Source organism: Tupaia chinensis, unplaced genomic scaffold, assembly GCF_000334495.1.
Source record: "Tupaia chinensis unplaced genomic scaffold, TupChi_1.0 Scaffold143754_1, whole genome shotgun sequence".
Lineage (NCBI taxonomy): Eukaryota > Metazoa > Chordata > Mammalia > Scandentia > Tupaiidae > Tupaia > Tupaia belangeri.
In genome coordinates, this window is record NW_006203603.1 from 73,066 (window position 1) to 75,843 (window position 2,778).

Genomic DNA, 2,778 nt, shown 5'->3' on the forward strand with positions numbered 1-2,778 from the left:
GCAGGAATGGAGTGAGTACTGGGAAGAGATGTAGTAGTTGAGGCCAGGGAAGGAAGTGGAGGCTGGTTACCTAAAGACTACCTTGAAGGCTGTTGGAATTGTACTCTTATACTCTAATAGGAATATTTTGGGAGGATTCTGGAGCAGAGATTGAATATGTGAGGAACTCTGAAATTAATTTGAAACCTCTCATGAAAAGAGATACAAAAGGTTAATTTGAATCCTCTCCTAAAAAAGGATATAAAAAGTTAAAAGAGAGTGTGCCCTCACCAGCCTCACCCACAGGCACTGTCAAGCCTTGCAGATTCATCAGAGGAGGAGGGACCAGTGGGCTAAGGGAAAGTTTCTCCTGTCTAAGTAACCCGGGACTGAGTAGGCAGGAAGATAGCCCCTTAACTATGCCCTGAACTGAATCAGTAGTAAACAGGGTTGTGTGCACATGAGGGGAAAACGCAAAGTGATGTACATGGAGACATTTTCAGTGAATACATTACGGTAATATATTACTACCATAACTGAGTAATATGGTGATTTATGACATAAGTAATGGGATTATCTTATCAGGTAGCTATGAGACAGTTTCCACAAGAATTGACTGAGGCCCTAAAACCACAATCTATACCAGGGGCTTCACTGGAGATTATATCACATAATCACATTAATTTAGAAGACAAAACCCAGGATTTAATTTTTTAAAGGTAAATAGAATAAATTTATAAAAACATGATAAAATAAACTTTTTGACCCAAAGCTACAATGGTAAACTTTCCCCCTCATTAACACAGTTCAGTCACAACATAATCTAACCAGAGCTAGAAAACACTTACGTACTTTCCCACTCAATGACTGAACGGTGATGTGAGTGAAGATCCGGGTTGTCTGATGGTGATGTGAGTGAAGGCCCAGGTTTTCTGTGACTCATGTCACACACGTAACTTGTAAGACAAGCAAAATCTCATTTACCCAGAGGTTAAATTTTATTAATATTTGTCCTGTTCACTGGTCCAACTTTAAAATCCTCAAATATAGATGTCATGGATCATCCTCCCTTCCCACCAAAAATAGATATCAGGAACAAATTAAGGATAAGGATTTTAAACTCCACTTTCTTTGTTATTATTACATCCTCTTTTTAACTGGCCAACCATAAGTATGCACAAAGTTCTCTGAATGGAACTGCGTCCACAGCCCCCACTGTGGTAGATTATAAAGATCAATCTGGAGTTCTCTCTCTCTCTCTCTCTCTCTCTCTTTTTAAAGCACTTCTGAGCAGTCTGTATGACACACACTACAGAGGTAGGAAAGATGATCTTTAATAAATTATCTTCTTTTTTTTTTTTGAGAGAGATTTTCGCTATAGGGCACGTGCACTCGCCAGACAGACAGAGAGAGACATAGAGACAGAAAGCGAGAAATCACCCCCCAGGGGGGATGGTCACACTGCAATCCCTTCTCCTCCATTCTCCTCTCGGGATCTTGGGCACACACGCACACGCGCCCGGCGTGAGTTTTAAGCCACCGGGTCCAGGACGCGAACCGCGGTTGACTACGTGGGAGTCCAGCGACATAGCCATTACGCTAACTGCTGGTTCCCATAAATTATCTTCTTAATTGTAGAGGATTTCTGAAAATAAAATCAGGAAAGGCTAAGTCATGCCTCGTGGAGTCCCAAAGGCCCACAGATCCATGGGCTCCTATGTGAAGAATGAACTCCCTGGAGTGTTCCAGCTTTCACAGGGCACTTGGTAACAAGCTCTACCAGGGCTCTCCTGGATAACTGCACCAAGGAAGCTTCCTACACTCTCATTTGCTGATTCTTTGGACCACCCAGTCCCACTGGCAGAGAGGGCACCGATTGCTCTATTACACCCACAGGGACATGCAGCAGCTATTGGAAGGAATGATTACATTCTCCCCAGACCACAACACAATCCTCTTGTTTGTTTTCAGCTTGACATCGAAGACAGGCATCCATCACCTGGTCCCTGCATATGGCACACGTATCGTGCTCCACGTCCCAGCTCCACTTGGCCACCGAGTTCCACTTCTTGAGTGAGAACACCCTGTCACCCCCCACCTTGGAGGCCACACTCCTGGAGTGAGAGGACAGGGTGCAGGGCTCCTTACCAATCTTCCACATTGGCCATGGTGGCAGCATGGAGCCGTTGGCAGAGACCAAAACCCAGGATTTAAAGAAGGGATGAAGTCCAATCAGAATTCCAGTACTATAAAATTTAACATGTTAACAGTACATCGACAGCTGGTTGAATAATATAACGAATTTCAGGATACACATTTAGGGGACAGCTTTCTTTCTTTTGTTAGACTCACTGTGCTGTGCTTTCTGTGTTTTCACCTTCTGTTCATCCAGTTGTGTTTGTTCAGACTGGGCTCATGGTTTTTCCTTCACAAAGCTTTCTCTGGCTGCTTTAACTCACTTCCCTTCTCTTTTGGGCACTGGTCTAGTCTGTGCAGAACAATTTAACAATTTCACATTGCTTTTGTTGGTTCATGAGAAATAATCTTGTCTAAGTATAAATTTGTTTAAGGAGGGTGTAATATCTGGTATGCATGTCACTTATTCTCGCATGAATTGAAAACATTTTAACTTAATCTGTCATTAAGAAAAAATTAACTACTGCATACCATGCCAATAATTTTTTCTTTGAGATAGTAACGTAATAGAACTTTTATTCCACACTTGAAGCATTTTAAATTGGAGTACTTAGTCTCTTAGAGGGGAATTTTTCAATTAAATACTCAGGTGTATGGGGGGGG

At 42.3% G+C, this 2,778-nt stretch overlaps 2 pseudogenes; one reads left to right on the plus strand and one right to left on the minus strand.

Moving 5' to 3' along the window:
- Positions 1-1,803: 1,803 nt before the first annotated feature.
- LOC114005412 (RING-box protein 2 pseudogene) lies at positions 1,804-2,147 on the minus strand (annotated as a pseudogene).
- Positions 2,148-2,200: 53 nt separating this feature from the next.
- LOC102490594 (F-box/SPRY domain-containing protein 1-like) overlaps positions 2,201-2,778 on the plus strand; it is a 4,513-nt pseudogene continuing 3,935 nt past the window's right edge.